Consider the following 20,392-nt stretch of genomic DNA (forward strand, 5'->3'; position numbering starts at 1 on the left):
CGCCCGGCCCGCCCACCAGCCAATAGCAACGCGGAACGGCACCCGCCACTTTTGCCTTGGCAATCGCGCCCGCCCATTGGTGGAAATGGGCTCGCGGCCGGCTTTGATTGGTCGAGGCCTCTGAGGGTAACGGCTGTTGCTGGCGGCGCCGAGGTGCCCGCGGCCCTGCCCGTCACTCTGTCAATTATGAGGGGGTTGTGTCCGTCACAGCGGCCCGCGCCCTGCGGAGGGGCCCTGGGAAAACCCGTGCGCACCCGGCCAAATAAAAAGCTAAAAACCGCCTGTTTGCAAGTGTTCTGTCCGGGAACATGTTATACATCCCTTTCCAGGAAATAGGTGGCCCCAAATTAATTAAAAATACATATTTTGGTTAATAAATTTTCCACAGAAATTTCTAATATCACTGCCTCCACAAAAAAAATCCCTTTGACCTCAGAAATATTTCTGAGAAAAGGGAATATTATTACAGGGAAAACAGTTAAAAAAAGAAGCCTGATGTCAGGTAGCCCTTTCTCAAATCTTCTTACAGACTCTGATCCAACTTGCTCTTAAAACTCTAAAGAAATATCATATCCTACCACAGCAGTTTATTCTTTAATTTCAGGCTGCAGTTTTTGAACTTTTACTGCCAGGGTCACAAGAGTGTCTGAGCAGCTCAGCTGTGGCAAAAAGCACTCAGCTGAGATCTATTTGGCAGCTGTGCATCCCTAGCTCTTGACTCTTTTTTCTTGAGTGGAAGGCATACTAAAATGCACTTCATTTTACAAACATGTTAATGAAAACGAGTATTTTAACTATCTACTTGTCATGAGAAATACAAATAATTTTAAAGGTTTTATAAAAGTAACTGATTGAAAAATGGTAAGCTTCGGTTAAGCTGAAGTAAACAGGCCCAGGTCAGGGTAGATTTTAGCCGTGCAGCCTCTCAAATGTGGTGGTGTTGCTGCACCCCCATAAATTCGGATGTACCTGGTTTTCTTGTCCTGCAGCTGATGACAGCTTGTGGCTTGTACTGGGAGAGAGGGGGTCTAAGAGCTTTTCAGGGGGTTCCAAAGGATTTCTGTGGATTGTGGAGCCTGGAGCATATCCCCCAGGCGAAGTCAGCACTTACCACATGGTTTCTAATGTTTCGGCAACTTGCACAAAAGCACGTATTACAAGTCATATCCACATATCAGTTCTTGCCTGCGAATTTAATGCTTTGTGTATTTTTCTTTGTTTATTGGTTTTTGACAAAGGTATCATTCCAACTGTCCTTCTCAGCTCTACCTTGCAACAGCACACACATTCTGCCTCAGAACTGCCTTTAGTAGCTGTCACTAATACAGGAGCAACTCCTTATATTAATGTGATTTACACAAAAGTTGTAGAAAACAGTAAATTTTCAGTATAGTCTAATGAATACTGAGATCTTTGCAACACAAGGTGTAAAAACTAAGGGATCCTACGATACATGGCAGAGCCAGCTGCTGATAGCAAGCCCTGCTGTAAAGATTTTGAAGCCTTGATTATGTAAATAAGGGAGATTATTCCATCCACAAAATTCTAGCAAGATAATCATCAAACAATAAATCACCACAACTCAGGCAAACGCAAATGAATTTTGAACATTATCACCATAATTACAACTGTATTGCTGTTATTATCTGAGCAGCATAGAGGACATCAGGCCCTAGATATTATTCCCCACTGGTTGCAATTTAAATTGGTTGACATTATTTAGTCTGTAGGGACATTGTATAGAAATGGATTCAGTTTTCCGAAATTGGACTCGGCTTCTCTGCAGCCATGATTTCCACTTGCCTGGTACCCTGGTTTCTGGCTGATTCAGACACGTCAAAGACCTAATCCAAAGCATACTGAAGGGAACACCAGCCTTCCTACTGCTATCAAGAAACCCAAAATCTAGTCCTAGGCCACCCCATTTGTTAAAAATACGACAGTCGCAGCAGAAAAACTCTTTCAATCTCTCGTGCCTAAACTTGTGGAGGAATGGGTAAGTGAAGTAGGTCATGTGGATGTTGAGCAGCTAGGAGGCCGCGAGGTAACAAAGTATCGAACACAGCTCAAATGAGCCTGAGAAAATACGTAAATGCAGCCTGGGAAGGAATGTAAGTTCTGGGAGGTTTTAGGGAGGTTTCAGGGAGGTTTCAGGTACAAGAACGTGATATCTGTTGGTATGCTGGGAAAGTACTAACTGTGTTATTTTGGTGGGAAACTAGCTGATAGAATAGAGAAATGCACTAACCAATCATGAGCTTAGCTTTTGCAATATGTATGAGCTAATTATATTGAATTAGATAAAAGACGACTGAGCTATCCAATAAATCGAAGTTCACTGATCACTCATATTGAGCGTCTGTGTCTTCCTTCCGTCGACAACAAATGGTTTCGCAACAAATGGCGCCCGAACAGGGACCTGCAATACAGGAACAGGGACCTGCAATACAGGAACAGGGACCTGCAATACAGGAACAGGGACTTCGCTGGAGTTGAACCTGCGCTGGAATTGTACCTGCGAGCCACGGTTGGACGGAATACAAGGACCGGTCCTGCAACGCAGCTCAGGAGGTGAAAAGGATTACAAATTGCTGAATCCCCGCACCCGAGGCCTGAAAGGTGAATGGAACCACACCCGCACCTGCAGCTCGGAAAGGGAGTCCTCGCACCCGGGATGAGCCTATAGAGGGTCCCGCCGGAAAGCGTCGCTGAGGTCTTTGCAAAGGCTGCAACGGTACCGACGTATATAAAGGTATGGAGAGACAAGCGGCGTATAATTTGCTCAAATGCTTTTTAGAAAAGCGGGGCACACAGGATATATGTTGTAAAAAGGAATTGCCAAAGTTATTAGCTTATGGGGTAGTTAAGGGTTGTTTTTTAAATCCTGATACTGTGTTTGAACAAGCAGAGTGGAGGAAGTTTGGGGACAAATTATTTGATGAAGTAATTAGTGATGATAAAATAGCAAAAAAATTGATGAAGCCATGGAGGGCGGTAACTAATGCATTAGCAACACATCAAGCTGAACAAAAAATAGCTGCTGCTGCAACAGAACGATTAGGATCATCCAGTCAGAAGGGGGGGGCTTCTGCTTCTTCCTCTACTCAGCAAAGAGCTGAGGAACAAGCTTACCCCTCTCCACCATCATATAGAACAGTTATAATTCCACAAGGGACTTCGGTACCCATATCAGGGGAAGAAGAACCTTCACAGTCACAGCCACCGACAGCTCCGCCTGTACCTCCGCCCGTACAATCAGAGAATAAAGAAAGGGTGGGTGAGGAGTCAGGTACAAATTCATTCTCAACAAGTCCATTTAAAATCAATATACAGGACAGGGAGGAGACATGGAAAAAAATAGCACATGAAGCAATGAAGGAAGGGAATCTTGAAGTAGCAGCACAAATAACAACAGCCTATCCGGTGGTGTATTCACCTCCAGATGCACAGGGAAATGTACAGGCTCAGTTGACTAATTTAGATTGGAAACTATTAACACAATTACGATCTACAGTAAATGAGTCTGGATTAAAGGGAGAACCTACTCGTCAAATGTTAGACTATATTTGGGGGACAAATATTTTGCTCCCAGGAGATATTCGTAGCATAATGAAACTAATCTTGACACAGCATCAACAACTTTTGTTTAATGCATATTGGCATGGTATCTGTCAAGAAGAGGTAGCGATAATACGCGCGCCTGGGGATCCCTTGTATGGTGTTACATTAGACGAATTACTGGGCATGGGACCATATTTTAGAACAGAGGCGCAGGCACTCTTGGGACCAGACAAAGCTAAGGTATCAATGAATCTAGCCAGAAGAGCATTAGAACAAATTAGAGAGCCAGGGGGAATGCCGTCCTACATGGGAATTAAACAGGGCAGGGAGGAACCATTCAGGTTGTTTATCGATCGGGTAGCAAATGCGATACAAGCAGCGGGAGTTCCTGATTATCTTAAAGGCACTATACTAAAGCAATGTGCACTCCAAAATTGTAACCCTTCAACTCGTAGTATATTAGCTACGTTACCGAGTACTTGGACAATAGAGGAAGGATTGGAAAGAATGTCTCAGGTACCTGTAGGCCCACAGACTATGTTAGTAGAAGCAGTAAAACAATTAGGTGATAATGTGAAAGAACAGTCAAAAGTATTTGCAGCCCTTGCTCCTTTGCAAACCCCCGGTGGACGAGTATCGACACCGCAATATCGTTGTTTTCGATGTGGTGTTGCGGGACACATTAGACGGAACTGCAAAATAGAATCTGTGTGGTGCCAAAATTGTCAAACAAATACTCACAGCACTTCAGCATGCCGCCGAAATGCGTCGGGAAACGGCCGGAGCAGCGGGAGGAGCCGCCCCGCGACGACACAAAAAGTGGCTTTTACGACAACGGCAGCGACGGCAACAGCACCAGCACCAGCTGCGACGAATCCCTTTTTCTCCGACCAGCCACCAGAGGGAGCCTCGGCCTGGATTTGGCAACCGCAGTCGATGTGACTTTATTGGATTCGAGACCCACCAGGATAAAAACAGGACTTATTGGACCAGTTATTGTTAATAAGGAACCTGTGGGAGCTTTGTTAATAGGGAGATCGTCTGCCACCATGAATGGATTACAAATATTAACTGGACTTATTGACAAGGATTACTTTGGGGAAATACAAATTATGGTTTCTGCAATGTTTCCTCCAATTCATGTGCCGAAAGGCACAAAAATAGCACAGTTGATCCCATTGCCTCATCTTGCTGAATCATTAGCATCGGAATCTGCAAAGCATCGAGGACTGGGAGCATTTGGCTCCACGGGAAAAGTGGCTTTGTTGACACTTGGTATGCGACACAGACCACGACAAAAAGTCACTGTGTGTTTAAAGGATGAGAAAATACAGATTGAGGCATTGTTGGACACTGGTGCTGATGTATCTATAATCAGCACAAAGGATTGGCCCTCACATTGGCCTACATTTGAGTCTAATGCCACAGTTTCGGGAGTAGGAGGTATGACTCTTGCTCGTCGGTCACCAGTGCTACAATGGACAATAGGTGATAAGGTGGTACAATGCAGTGTCTCCATCTTATCACTACCTGAAGGAGTACAAGCGCTGGTAGGGCGAGATATCCTTGCCCAAATGGGAGCAATTCTCACGACAGATCATCAAAATTTTTAGGTGTGGCCATTGCTTGGACTTTCCCGATCCCACTTAAATGGAAAACTGATGAACCTGTATGGGTTGAGCAGTGGCCACTAAAACGGGAAAGTCTTTTACATGCTCATAAATTAGTACAGGAACAGTATCAACAAGGGCATTTGAGACTGTCAACAAGCCCTTGGAATACTCCGATTTTTGTGATTCCCAAAAAATCAGGGAAATACCGTTTGCTACATGACTTACGAGCAGTTAATAATCAGATGTGTGCTATGGGAGCACTGCAACCTGGATTACCTAATCCTGCTATGATACCAGAAGGGTGGAAATTACTAATTGTGGATCTCAAGGACTGCTTTTTTACAATTGCATTACATGACAATGATAAACAGAGGTTTGCTTTTACACTTCCTGCTATAAATCGTGAAGGACCGTATCAGAGATTTGAATGGACCGTGTTACCTAGGACGACTCACACTTTTCGTTCCAGATTTGCACTCGTGGCAGAACTCGACAGGGAGCAGAAGAATTAAACGAGAATTAAAAACTTTGGGTTCTGACTGCAATGATAATGTAGAATTGTGGGGTCCAGCAAAAAGATTCTTTGCTTCTTTAGTGCCTGGTGTGGGAACTGCACACGCTTTGACTAACATTAATAGGCTTGCTTGTTGGGCTGTTAAACAATCAAATGTAACAACACAAGTTCTTTCTGAAATGTCGCAAGATATGGGGAGCATAAGACATGCTGTGTTACAAAATAGAGCTGCAATTGATTTCTTGCTACTAGCTCAAGGACATGGGTGTGAAGATGTAGAAGGAATGTGTTGCTTTAATCTCTCTGATCATGGGCAATCAATTCACAATCAATTAAAATGGTTAATGGATCATACACAAAAAATTACGATACAGAATAATTGGTTTGATGATTGGCTTAAATCTGTCTTTGGAAATGTAGGGGGATGGGTTTTTAACTTAATCAAAGAGGGACTTCGCTTTTTGCTTATAATTGTATTGATTATAATTGCTGCGCAGGTAGTCTTTAGCTGCTTATCTAGGAAACTAGAACAACTCACAAAGAAGGTGTTTGTAGCCCAAAATAAAAACGGGGGAATTGTGGAGGAATGGGTAAGTGAAGTAGGTCATGTGGATGTTGAGCAGCTAGGAGGCCGCGAGGTAACAAAGTATCGAACACAGCTCAAATGAGCCTGAGAAAATACGTAAATGCAGCCTGGGAAGGAATGTAAGTTCTGGGAGGTTTTAGGGAGGTTTCAGGGAGGTTTCAGGTACAAGAACGTGATATCTGTTGGTATGCTGGGAAAGTACTAACTGTGTTATTTTGGTGGGAAACTAGCTGATAGAATAGAGAAATGCACTAACCAATCATGAGCTTAGCTTTTGCAATATGTATGAGCTAATTATATTGAATTAGATAAAAGACGACTGAGCTATCCAATAAATCGAAGTTCACTGATCACTCATATTGAGCGTCTGTGTCTTCCTTCCGTCGACAACAAATGGTTTCGCAACATAAACTCAGTTTGATTGTCAGCCCTAACTGACTCTAGTTTTCTAAGATCTGAGCACAATTCAGCAGAGCAGGTATACACACACTTAACTCTTACTAACACATCCCCTCAGCTTTCTTTGGAGCGTGCCCCACTGCAAACACCCACGAAATGGCATGTTCTCAAGGGTAAAGCATGGTCATTTGCTGCCTTTTACTTGGAACAGCCACTTTCCGAGCTGTAAGAAAAGCCAGGCTTGGAGCTCCCTAGAAGTATGCTGCAGCAGGAGTTCCTCAGTACATTATGTCACAGGTACCTATAGTGTTTCAACAAACTAGATGATGTTTCACTGGAGGTTAATTTATGTTCAAACATAATCGATTATAGGGATTTGGGACAGAGCTATGTTGTGAATTTAGGTGGCAAAGGATGAGATTTATTATAAATACATTTATAGAGGAGGAAAATGTCGGATGGCTTGGGAAATTTAGAGATATTGAAAGAAGAATTTGACATCTATATTAACTAAAGCCCTAAATGGGCTGGGCTTGTTTACATTGCTTCAGTCTTATTACAGGGTGAATTTTACCAGCTGTCTTGCTGAGCAGTCATTTAGCCTTAAACTATAGTTAAAACTGTCATGGTTTTAAGCAAATTATATTGCGTAAAGTAATTATTTCCCTAACTGCAAAGAGGATCCAGGTAGCTTGTGAATCTCATTTCCGAAAAAAAGGAGCTAGCAGAGCGCCCTCTGCACAAAATATAGGAATGCAGAGTTAAGGATTTGGAAATGTCTCTGTAATCCAGAAAAGTGCAGGAAGGCTTGATTAGTTAGTGGTATACATTTAGTTAGTGCTATACATTTGGGTATGGAGGAGACAGGAAGGAAGTCGATTTCTGCCAAGCCAATCTGTTAATTACACAGATTGACTACTAATTCCAGAACATCAAGGCAAAACTTGTTTCTTTACAAGGTGTTCCTGCACCAATAAATGTTAATCCTCATGATTAATACAAACTTTACACTTACTTTGTCTGAGGGGGAATTGCCAAAGAGCCATTTTGGAGAAATAAACTACAGCAATTAGAGGTTAGCCAGGATAAGGAGGCATGCAATGGGCAGAGGTCTCACAGATCCCTAAAATCACCACTTGCAGCTGACGCTCTCCACGTGTAACAGGAAGGCTCCACTATGCTCATTTGAAACTGCTGTGGGGCCTCAAAACCTTGATCTATTCAAAAATGTGATGGCCTTTCTGCTGTATGCATTGTGGCAAACCACGGCTGGTGTCTGGGAGAGATGCTCACTTAGCTCCATACCACGTGGATAAAGAGCTCTCAGCTACTCAGTGTCGTGGTTCCGCTCGAGTGGGCAGCCGAGCTCCACCACAGCCGCTCTCTCACTCCCCCTCCTCAAAGAGGAATGGGGAGAAAATATGTGAAAGGGGCTCAAGGATTGAGATAAGGACGAGAAAATCACGCAATAATTAGTGTAACGGGCAAACCAGACTCAGCATAAGAAGACAGATAGTAAGATTTATTGCTCATTACTAACAAGCTAGAGAAGTGAGAAACAAAGGAAAGAAACCAAAAGCACCTCCCCCCCCATCCACCCTCTTCCACCTCCTCCCCCCGAGCGGCGCAGGGGAACGGGGGAATGGGGGTTATGGTCAGTCTACAGCACTTCTTCTCTGCCGCTCCTTCTCGGTCACTCTCGTCCCCTGTGCTGTGGGGTCCCACCCACGGGATGCAGTCCTTGACGAACTGATCCGGCGTGGGCTTCCCACAGGCAGCAGCTCTTCCAGAACTGCTCCAGATATGGGTCCGTACCACGGGGTCTGTCCCTCAGGAGAAAACTGCTCCAACCTGGCTCCCCTACGGGCAGCAGCTCCTGCCAGGTCACCTGCTCCTGCGTGGTCTCCTCTCCACGGGCTACAGGTCCGGCCCGGAATCTGCTCCGGCAGGGGTCTTCCACAGGCGGCAGCCTCCGTCGGTGCAGGGCCACCTGCTCCACCGTGGTCTCCTCCACGGGCTGCAGCGTGGAACCCTGCTCCACCGTGGTACTCCATGGGCTGCAGGGGGACAGCCTGCTCCACCATGGTCCTCACCACAGGCCGCAGGGGACTTCTGCTCCGGCACCTGGAGCACCTCTCCCCCTCCTTCTACACTGACCTTGGCACCTGCAAGGCTGTTTCTCACTCCCTTGACTCTCCCGGCTGCTGTGTGGCGCAGCGTTTTTTTCCCTGTCTTAAATATGCTCTCACAGAGGCGCAAAACAACATCGCTTATTGGCTCAGATCTGGAAAACAACGGGGCCCTTCCCAAACATGGGGCGGCTTCTAGATCTTTCTCACAGAAACCACCCCTATGGCCCCCTGCTACCAAAACCTTGCCACGTAAACCCACTACACTCAGGCAAATACATAAAATAATAAATTGGATTTATTAATATTATTAATAAATAAAATAATAAATTGGATTTACCAATGGCTTGGTTTCGTTCATTGCTGTGTCCCTTTCTGATTGCTTCTCCTTGCAAATCAGTGCCTGACCGGTGACTTTCTTTTATATAATCAGATTCACCTCCACACCCGGTGCTGGCACTCGCTCTGTTTTTAATTAGGAAGCAAAAGCTTATTGCAGACAAGTATTTCTCCAGGACAATCCTCTTGCAAGGCTGCATTTTACACTATATATAGTTCATCTAGTGGCAATTTAACATTGCCATCAAACATTCATTATAGCATCAGAATGGAATTTGCATCATATCTGTGTGCTTCCTTTACAATGCTACTGCACAAGGATCCAGCAATTAATTCACCCAGCAGCAGGAGCTCAGACAAGTGCTATCAGCAAGGCAGAGCACCACTGAAGCCTCTCTTTACATGGACTGCATTGCTGTCCACTGAGTAACCACTACAGCAGCCCACAATGAGGGTAAATTAGACATTTTGAGGGCTATTCAGCAGTGTTCCTTTAGCCAGAAAACAAGACAGGTTATTTAACAGAGGTACTTCTGAAATCATGATTCGTCAGAAAGGCACACTGGAGCTAAATTCCCAGTGAGGTCTAGATTTAACTGTGGAATGGGACAAGAACATCTTTGGTCCCATACGAAAGTGTCCTCAGGGTCGTCTTCTGCCTCGGGGTTGAAATCTTGTAGCAGAATTATTTATTAGTACCAGCTAATATTTTTTTTCTAGCATAGATAAAGCAAATCACCACTTGCAAACTTCAAAGAAGGCCAAATGGAGGAAGACACCTGTTTAATGCTTCTATGACATTTTTGAATGAGGTTGGGGTGAAAGGGAGAAGGAAAGTGGGAGTGAGAAATCATGGATATCACATTAATAATAACATGATAACAATGTTTACTTAGAAATTTTCCATTTCAGTGCTTTTTGACAGAGGTGGGGTGTTGGGAATTGGCATAATTGTTCGATCTAAGCTTGCTTTAAGCAACCAGGGGTAGGCCTTAGAAATCTCAGGGCCTGCTGTAGCTGAGCAAACCAAGCTGCCAGAGTAACTGTGAGAAGCTCCCACGGCAATGACTCCCACATCACCCAATTAAGGAACTCAGAAAATATTGTTATCAGCAGCTGGCCTCAAGGACTAGGCCTACGCGACCGTTAAGCACAAAGGGGGTTGTTTTCCTAACTTCTAATCAAAAGGTGGTGTTATTTTCTTAACGGTTTGTCTGGGTGCTTTTGACCAATAATCTTGTGTGAAACACTGTCCACCCCTGTAAAATTCACTATAAAAGTTGGGCTATTCGGGCAATAAAATGGTGAAGCATGATCTGACTCTGCTGGTGTCTGTCGTGCTTTCGTCCGTGCTTCGCAACAAATGGCGCCCGAACAGGCTGAGACCTGAACAAGGCCTGAACAGGACATCGCAGTGGGACAGACATCGCACCGGAGCAGGACATCGCAGCACCGGAGCAGACATCGCAGCCGAGCACGGACATCGCAGCGGCGCCGGGGCAAACAACGCAACGCAGCGGGACACCAGCGGCGCCGGCACATCCGAACGCAGGTAGACCAGGAGACCAGCGGCGTCGGGACCAGCAGCGCCGGGACATCGGCGCGGCGCCGGGACCAGTGCCGCCGGGGACCAGCGCCGGGGTCACAGCGCCGAGACTGAGACATCGGGGCGGCGCGGGACATCGGAGCGCCGCCGGAACTTCGGAGCGGGCATCGGAGCGGCGCTGCAGCTGACCAGACACCGAGCCGCACACGCTGTACACAGGACTCACGGTGAGACGCGCTACTCCCGGTGAGACGCGGAAAACGCGGTACTCCCGGTGAGAGACGCGGGACACGGTGGGACGCGGGGACGCGGGGACTCACGGTGAGAGACGCGGGGTACGGAACCGCGCAGGACATTGAAGTAATCGCGAGACACTGAAGTAATTGCGGTAGAGGTAAAAGGGACGATAATCCCCGCACCTGCACTCTGACAGGTGAACGGGACGTAAACGCGGAATCCCCGCACCCGAGAGCACCTATAGAGGGTCTCTGTCAGTCATGTGTCTCGCAAAGGCTGCAACAGCATAAATAAAGGCATGGAGGCATATGATTTGCTCAAATGCTTTTTAGAAAACCGCAGCACGCAGGGTATAGACTGCAAAAAAGATTTACCAGGATTATTAGCATATGGAGTAACAAAGGGTTGTTTTATCAATCCGGATACAGTTTTTGAACAAGCAGAGTGGCGCAAATTTGGGGACAAATTGTTTGATGAAGTTATCAATGACAATAAGACTGCTAAAAAATTATCGAAGCCTTGGAAAGCAGTCACTAACGCCTTAGCTATACATCAGGCCGAGCAGAGAGTCGCTGCTGCCGCTACAGAGCGACTGGGATTGCCAGGAAGAGCTGGTAGTGTTAACCCTCAGATGGACGAGGAAATAAGAGAGCAAAAACCAGACAGAAAAAACACAAGCCCGTTTACAGACGGTGTTCAACAGAGGCAGAGGATGTGGAACCAAATAGCAAATGAGGCCCTGCGTGAGGGTGAACACGAGATAGCTGCACAATTGATTCCAGAGGCCTTCCCGGTAATATACTCACCACCGGACACCCAGGGTAATGTTACGGTTAATCTAGTGAATTTGGACTGGAAATTGTTAACTCAGCTGCGGTCCACAGTAAATGACTCAGGTCTGAAAGGTGAACCTACAAGACACATGCTGGACTACATTTGGGGAACGAATATTTTGCTTCCAGGAGACATACGCAACATAATGAAATTAATTTTGACCCAACACCAGCAGCTTTTATTTAATGCCCATTGGCACGCTGCTTGTCAAGAAGCAGTTGCAGTGATAAGAGCACCGGGGGACCCTTTACATGGGGTCACGCTGGAAGAGTTGATGGGGATAGGACCGTATTTTAGGACAGAAGCACAGGCATTGCTGGGACCTGATAAAGCCAAGGAATCAATGAGAACTGCCAGAAGAGCATTGGATCGGATAAAGGGGCCAGGGGGAATACCTTCCTACATGGGAATCAAACAGGGTAGAGAGGAACCATTTGGGCTTTTTATTGATCGCGTTGCAAATGCAATACAGGCGGCAGGGGTGCCCGATTACCTCCAGGGCACGATATTAAAACAGTGCGCAATTCAGAATAGCAACCCCTCTACTCGCAATATATTGGCTTCCTTGCCCGGGACATGGACAATCGAGGAAGGGTTGGAAAGAATGGCTCAGGTACCAGTAGGCCCACAAGCTATGTGTCGTGGTTTAACCCGGCCGGCAGCTAAACACCACGCAGCCGTTCGCTCACCCTCCCCCCTCCCTCTCTGGGACGGGGGAGAGAAATGGAAAGTGAAGCCCGTGAGTTGAGATAAAGACAGTTTAATAAGACAGGAAAATAATAATAACAAAATAATAATAACAATAATAATAATAATAATACAATGGTGATAATAGGAAAGTAATAATAGTATGTACAAACAAGTGATGCACAATGCAATTGCTCACCACTCGCTGACCGATGCCCAGCCTAACCCCGAGCAGTCCGGCCCCCTCCCCCCGGCTAGCCACCCCTATATATTGTTTAGCATGACGTCAGATGGTATGGAATACCCCTTTGGCTAGTTTGGGTCACCTGTCCTGGGTCTGTCCCCTCCCAGCTCTTACTGCACCCCCAGCCTGCCCGTTGGCAGGACAGAGCAAAAGGCTGAGATGTCCTTGGCTTAGTATAAGCACTGCTCTGCAACAATTAAAGCATCGGGGTGTTATCAGCACTCTTCTCATCCTAAGCCAAAACACAGCATTCCACCAGCTACTAGGAAGAAAATTAATTCTGTGCTAACTGAAACCAGGACACTATGTTAGTAGAGGCAGTAAAGCAATTAGGTGACAGCATGCGAGAGCAGGCACAGGCTATGAAAGAGCATGCTGAGTTTACACAGAGTCAGGTCCTTGCAGCTCTTGCTCCTTTGCAAACCGCCGGTGGTCCAGTACCACCCCCTAGTAACCAATTACCACACCGCTGCCTATGTTATCGTTGTGGTGCTTTTGGACACGTGAGACGAAACTGCAGAGCTGGGGCAGTATGGTGCTCAAATTGTCAGTCGAACAATCACAAGGAAGCGGCATGTCGACGCAACATGCCGGGAAACGGCCGGAACAGCGGCAAGAGTCGCAAACGCCTCCCGTGGCCGCTCCGCTCCCGGCCCTGGCCCCGGCGCCGGCACCGACCGGGGCAGCGCGGCCGCGGGCGGCCACCTCTCGGCTGGGGCCGGTCCCGGTCCCTGTGCCCGAAGTTTCCCAAGCCCGCCCCGCCGAGGCGGAGGATGCAGCAGGATGGCGCTGAGCAGGGCGGCTTCCCGTGGCCGGAGCCGCTGCCCGTGGCCGGCCCGGCGCTGCCGTTCCGCTGCCCGCGCTGCGGGGAGCGCGGTCGGTTCGGCCGCGGTGCGCGTGTCAGGGCGAAGTTCAGCAGGATGGTGGAGGCCGTGGACAAGACGATGGAGAAGCGGCTCGACAGGCTGACCGGGGAGCTGGCCCAGAAGACGGCAGAGCTGCAGGAGATGCGGGAGGCCTTCGTGAAGCTCTCGCAGAAGCAGCAGGAGGTGCAGCGGAGGGAGCGGGTGCTCAGCAGGCAGGTGGACGTGGCGGTGGAGATGATCGCGGCCTTGAAGCAGCGCCTCAGCGAGTTCGAGGAGGAGGCAGAAAAAGAATTGCAGGGAAAAGCCAGGCTCCAGCACTTCATTGAGAACCTGCTGCAGCACGTGGACCTGGCAGAGAGGCAGCTAGAGTATTACCAAAACCAGCAGATTGCCTGCAGCCGTATAGCAGATGTTACACGCTCTTGCCTAACTAGTAATCATGTGTCTCATCCATTTGTGGTGAATGGTCAGTGGCAAAAAGAAAAGGGGGAGAGTAAGGGGCGGCAAAGACAGAAACAGTACCAGGAGGATGCCACTGACACTGACACTGGCACGGGTAATAGTAGTAGTATAAGTGACATAGGTGCAGGGCGGCGGCAGGCACTGCCGCGCTGTGGGGCATTCTGCCTGCTGCTCGCCCTCACCTGTCTGTGCACTGCTGCCGACAGTGCTAGAGCAAAATGTGAAGACTGCTCAGACGGCAGTGATGAGAGTGCTTGTGTGAAGAAGACGTGTGCTGAATCTGACTTTGTGTGCAACAGTGGTCAGTGTGTGCCAAACAGATGGCAGTGTGATGGGGATCCGGACTGTGAAAATGGGTCTGATGAGATTGCTGATCTGTGTTATATGAGAACATGCCAGGTAAATGAAATCAGCTGTGGTCCTCAGTCAACCCAGTGTATCCTGGTGTCCTGGAAATGTGATGGTGAAAAAGACTGTAACAGAGATCCTGATTGCAAGGATGGAAGTGATGAAATTAACCGCCCTTTTCAGACTTGCAGGCCAGACCAGTTCAGATGTGAAGATGGGAACTGTGTCCATGGAAGTAGGCAGTGCAGTGGTGTGAAAGACTGTCTGGATGGCACTGATGAAGCAAACTGTAACGATGTTATTCAGTGCTCTGGACCTGGCAAATTCAAGTGCAGAAGTGGAGAATGCACAGATATCAATAAAGTGTGTAACCAGCAGAGAGACTGCAAGGACTGGGGTGATGAGCCCCTGAAGGAATGCAACAAAACTGAATGTGACTGTCCAGCTGGGTTTGAGTTTGTAGACAAGAGAAACTGTGGAGATTTTGATGAATGTCAAAAGCCTGGTATCTGTAGTCAAATATGTATCAACCTGAAAGGTGGCTACAAATGTGAACGTAGCCGTGGATATCAGATGATTCCTGCTACAGGAACCTGGAAAAGACCATACCGGTACAAAAATACAAATAACACCTGTGATTACAATGACACTGCTAAGCAGGGTTTAGGGGTTCATAGCATGGAGACAAGGGGTAACAACTACAGTGTTTGGAACAATTGTACAGCTTTGGCCTTACCTGCTGATGTTTTTCTGATTTGTGGGGATAGGGCCTGGCAAGGTATCACTGCAAATGCTATCAGAAGTCCATGTTACTTAGATAAACTCATTGTATTCGCTTCTAGCTTGTTGCAGTTGCATGAAATCACCAGACATAAATGGGCATTGCTTGCACCGGATAGCAATGATAATGTTGAATTGTGTGGGGTTGCAGCTAGAGCGGCATTGGCAATTTAAGTGCTTGGAGTGGCATCTGTGGCCGCACGTAACAACTGCTCGGCTGCGGGGATCAGCTGCGGTGTGGACGCCCCTAGGTGCACCCTGAGCGTTTTGTTCGGAGGGGACTCCACTCTCAGCTGCTCACCGCAGGAGCAGACAAAGATCTCCTGTAGCTGCAGACAAACAGTAGGTTTTCAGCTGCTGGAGGGATACTAACTGGAGTATTAATAATTATATGTGTTATTCTTAAATGTCCAGGTATTTTGTGTTGAAAGTATTTGTGTAAGGGTAAGGTTTTAAAACAAAGTGTTGCAAGTCATTTCACGAGGAACACAATGAGAGACAATACTTGTTTGTTTGCTTATCATTCTAAATTATATTCTTGTGGTATGATTGAGGTTATGGTATGATTGAGAGTGAGATGTGCCAGAGGCCTCTGGGTGTACGATTGTGCTCTGTATGTGTGATTGTATTGTGTACTGTGTGAGTGAGAGTGCATATAGCCATAGTCCAGGTTATTGTTGCCATAGTGCAGGATTCCAGAATATAGCCTTAGTACAGGTTATTGTTGCCACAGTGTAGGATCCTAGGATATAACCACAGTGCAGGCTAAAAGCATAGGTAATTGGTGCCAGCAAAAATCATAGAAAAATGGATTTATTAAAAAGATTCAATATGGTATCAATCCTTTCAATCAATGGTTCACTGATTTGTTTGAAACAATACATAGATGGTTACTGGGATTAGTCAAAGGAGCATTAAGAATTCTGTTCATTGTAGTGTCAATCATCATTACACGTAGTATTGTGATAAATGTGGTTAAAGGGTTATTTGCAAAATGTTATAGGGATTTTGAAGTGGTGCCGGGAACAGGTATCCAGTGGATCACTGTAAAGTGGACTGAAGCAGTTTTAGAATCTGCACACGCTGAAGACGACCACGAAGAGGTTCCTGATAATCATTCTGACAATGACGTGGGCTGTGACACCTCAAGGACTGTCAAGAACAGCCTTTGATCACCATCAAGTGATTAGGTTTAAGTGTGTTACTATTAAGTTGTGTTACTTACTATTAGATTGTGTTACCATTAAATGCTTACAGTAATTATAGTATTATTAGGGTTAAGTTATATAGTTGTGTTATGTTGTATATTTGACACCTGCTGTAAAACCAAGCACTGCCTGTACAAAAAGAAAACGGGGGAATTGTTGGGAATTGGCATAATTGTTCGATCTAAGCTTGCTTTAAGCAACCAGGGGTAGGCCTTAGAAATCTCAGGGCCTGCTGTAGCTGAGCAAACCAAGCTGCCAGAGTAACTGTGAGAAGCTCCCACGGCAATGACTCTCACATCACCCAATTAAGGAACTCAGAAAATATTGTTATCAGCAGCTGGCCTCAAGGACTAGGCCTACGCGACCGTTAAGCACAAAGGGGGTTGTTTTCCTAACTTCTAATCAAAAGGTGGTGTTATTTTCTTAACGGTTTGTCTGGGTGCTTTTGACCAATAATCTTGTGTGAAACACTGTCCACCCCTGTAAAATTCACTATAAAAGTTGGGCTATTCGGGCAATAAAATGGTGAAGCATGATCTGACTCTACTGGTGTCTGTCGGGCTTTCGGCCGTGCTTCGCAACAGTGGGGTTTTCAAATGCTTGTATTATTGTCTTTCTTGGAAAAAGGTTGACATTAAACAGAAAACAAAAAGTTTCTAAAGATCCCCAAATTCTCAAAGACAAATTGAGTTTTTTTTGTTCCCAATTGCTATTTTAATAAGCAGGCTTCCAAACCAGGCTTCATACAGTGTATATCGTTTCTCCTCTGGGCAGCAGGGAAGCTGCTTTCCATTCAGTTTTAGTAATAACCTGAGTTTAAATCTCTTCCTGCAGAATTACAGTGGTGTGTAAGAGGAAGTGTAAGTGCAGTGTAAGAGGAAGAAGAAAATGGCCAAGAATATTTCACCTGTCTGTGAGGACAGGACAAGGGGCAATGGCCACAGAATGGAGCAGAGGAAGTTCTGTACCACTATGGTGGAAGGTGACGGAATACTGCACGAGGCTGCTCAGCTACCTTCTCTGCAGTTATTTTTGACTTGTATGGATGCCTCCCTATGACATTTCATCAAGGGAACCTTTTTTGCTAACGGTGTTGAATGCGATGGCCTCTTGAGGTCGCTCCCAAGCCCTAGAATTCTGTTATTTCTTTCTTCTGCATACGCTGTTGCAAACCAAAGGCAAAACAGTTAGAGCTTACAACACAGTTCTCAATCTGGTAACTAAAGGTAAAAGGAAACCCAAGGCAGCTCCTCATAACAACCACCCTAAAAAAGACAACCTCAGAGGTTACAGCAAACGGAGAAGAGGACAAGGCCAACCGAAAGCAGCTTTTCTTACCGTGTTGTACACGCAGAGGACCTTCATGCGGCGCTGCGGCAGGGCTCCAAGGCTGGCACCAAGGGCAAATGAAAGCTGGGCACACACAGCAACGGCCCAAGAGCCTGGACCCCTGCCTTACAGGGGGGCTCCGAGGAGCCATTGACAATTTCAAGTGCCCAGGGAACCAGAGCATCAGCACCCTGAGTTACAGGGCTGCCCTGGGCCCAGAGGCCGCGGGAGGCTCCTTCTCCCCAAAGTGGGGAATCCACAAGCCTGCATCCCGCTAACGGGTCAGGCACCCCACAGCTGCCAGCGGAGCAAATGGCTCCGGACCAAAGCCTGCTTAAGGCGGGTCCGCAACACCCATGGAACCGCAGAGCTCAACCTTTCCCCCGCCAGCGGAGCCAGACGGCCAAATGCCGAGGCTCGGGCCCCAAGCCCTGCTTACAGGGAGGGTGAAAACCCGGCCCTGCTTCTAGTGGCCCCAAGCTCATGGAAAGCGGGGGACACGGAGACCCACCTGGCTACAGGGGGCTCCTTGCAGTGAGAGACGCGGGGCTACGCTTGACCCTGCTCACAGGGCGGTATCCCACGCACCATCAATTACAGTGATGCCAGAGACGTCCAGAAGCCGAAACGGCTTCTGCCGAGACCCAATTGGACAACACACCCCAGCTACGGGGTGCTGAAACACAGCATGCATCATAATTTATCGTTCATCTCCTTTAGAGAATCTGTTTTCACAGTATTCATATAGGCCATATTATATATATATATATCGCTTTTATATTGCTTTTTATGCAATAGTTGGCATTATATCGTAGGCATCAGTCATATACTAAGTTTCCATAGTCCATCACGTTTAGACAAATAGTTTAGACAAAGAGCCAGACGGCTAAAATTAAGGGGGTGGGGAATTGGCTCTGCCCTGACTACAGGGAGGCCCTGGGGTCCGGCAAGCTCCACAGTCCTCCCGGGTGCGGAGAGAGCAGCTGTGCCCCCGATTACAGGGGGCCGCTCCCCACAGGCAGCCAAAGGAGCAACAAGGCAAAAGGCCGATTACAATCGCAAAGACCCGAGCCCTGCTTACAGGGAGGTCGCCCAGCACAAAACAATCCAGGCACCTCACGTGCCAGCACTGCTCTCCTCTACCTACAGCCCCGCTAACAGGGCGAAGCCTTTGCCCAGGGTGTCCTCCTCTTTGCCCGTCTTCCATCTGCCGCTCCCTCTTGCCTCGCCGTTCCACACGACGCCTCCTCCTTCTTCTGCGCTGGCTGCTGCAAACAAAGCACAAGCCATTAGACATGCGTTCGAAGCTCCACCTCCTGTGCCCGACAGAAACATGGAACCCAAGACCCTAAGGCAGGGCCCCACTCCACCCACCCCCCAGACAAGGAGAGCCTCAGAGGTCCTCCTCCCCCTTTGCAGTAACAAGGCCAACCAAAAGCAGCTTTTCTTACCGTGTTGTACACGCAGAGGACCTTCATGCGGCGCTGCGGCAGGGCTCCAAGGCTGGCACCAAGGGCAAATGAAAGCTGGGCACACACAGCAACAGCCCAAGAGCCTGGACCCCTGGCTAACAGGGGGGCTCCGAGGAGCCATTGACAATTTCAAGTGCCCAGGGAACCAGAGCATCAGCACCCTGAGTTACAGGGCTGCCCTGGGCCCAGAGGCCGCGGGAGGCTCCTTCTCCCCAAAGTGGGGAATCCACAAGCCTGCATCCCGCTAACGGGTCAGGCACCCCACAGCTGCCAGCGGAGCAAAAGGCTCCGGACCAAAGCCTGCTTAAGGCGGGTCCGCAACACCCATGGAACCGCAGAGCTCAACCTTTCCCCCGCCAGCGGAGCGAGATGGCTAAATACCGAGGCTCGGGCCCCAAGCCCTGCTTACAGGGAGGGTGAAAACCCGGCCCTGCTTCTAGAGGCCCCAGGCCCATGTAAAGCGGGGGACACGGAGACCCACCTGGCTACTGGGGGCTCCTTGCAGCGAGAGACACGGGGCTACGCTTGACCCTGCTTACAGGGCGGTACCCCATGCACCAGCAGCGCCACAACACTGTGTGGAGCACGAGGCTCCCACCCACGGACCGGACCGGCCCGCCTGGCTGTGCCACAACTCCACCGCTTCAGGAGCCCTACGGGCAGACTAAGCCCACGCAATACCGACTCCAAGCAGATCCCCGACCACAACAGCAGCACCCCAGCCTGCACCCTCTAGAGGGCCGCGAGGGGGCTGTTCGTTCCTGCTGGCTGACTAGAGCAACTGGCTCCGGCACCTGCTTACAGGCCGGCCCTGCTCGCGGGGACAGAGGGCTCCGCACCTCGTGACACAGACCCCGACGACGGGGTTGTCACGAGCACTAGTCTCCGGCAGACACACAAGCACACGGGCGCAGACCCAGGCCCTGACTACAGGGTGCCGCCGCCCATCCTACTCTTGTGTCGCTTGAATGCCATAAAAAAAGGGCCAAGCCCGGACTCCGCCGTCCCTATCAAATTCTCTGTGCTCAGGCTGCTGCAAGGCCTCGGTCCCCCCAGGGAAGTGTGGGCTAAGCTGCAGCAATTTCTAGGAGAGCCCTAAGGAAAAACTCAATCGCTCGCTCACACGCACCTGGAGAAGGAGCAAAGAACAGAGAAAAGGGACAGACAACGTCCCTGTGGGGAAGGAGACCAGCGCAGCCAACCACAGGGCAGCAAGACGCCACCCGCGAGCATAAGGC

The 20,392-nt window shown here is 48.2% G+C and overlaps 1 long non-coding RNA gene across 1 annotated transcript; it reads left to right on the top strand.

Moving 5' to 3' along the window:
* Window positions 1-8,805: 8,805 nt before the first annotated feature.
* Window positions 8,806-16,889, top strand: LOC140002589 (uncharacterized). The gene is made up of 2 exons (XR_011809558.1): window positions 8,806-10,914; window positions 16,149-16,889. It is a non-coding gene; the product is annotated as an uncharacterized lncRNA (long non-coding RNA).
* Window positions 16,890-20,392: the final 3,503 nt, after the last annotated feature.

The sequence above is a fragment of the Anas platyrhynchos genome, chromosome 5, assembly GCF_047663525.1.
Source record: "Anas platyrhynchos isolate ZD024472 breed Pekin duck chromosome 5, IASCAAS_PekinDuck_T2T, whole genome shotgun sequence".
Classification (NCBI taxonomy): domain Eukaryota; kingdom Metazoa; phylum Chordata; class Aves; order Anseriformes; family Anatidae; genus Anas; species Anas platyrhynchos.